We start from the raw sequence: 228 nt of genomic DNA on the forward strand, positions 1-228 counted from the left end.
TTTTTTTTATTTTTTTTTTTTTGTGATGTTTTTGTTAGTGGTGGTGGGTTGTGGTTGGTGGGGTGGGGGGGGTGGGGTGGGGGGGGGGGGGGTAAAAATCATGTACTTGGTTTTCATGAGTTGAATATTCATTATTGGTAACATTAATTAATGCATTGATGTATCTATTTAGCCCTTGTAATTAATAATTAATAGAGCATTAATTGCAAACTAATTACCAAACCTACT

This window comes from Pistacia vera, unplaced genomic scaffold (genome assembly GCF_008641045.1).
Source record: "Pistacia vera cultivar Batoury unplaced genomic scaffold, PisVer_v2 Contig460, whole genome shotgun sequence".
NCBI lineage: Eukaryota > Viridiplantae > Streptophyta > Magnoliopsida > Sapindales > Anacardiaceae > Pistacia > Pistacia vera.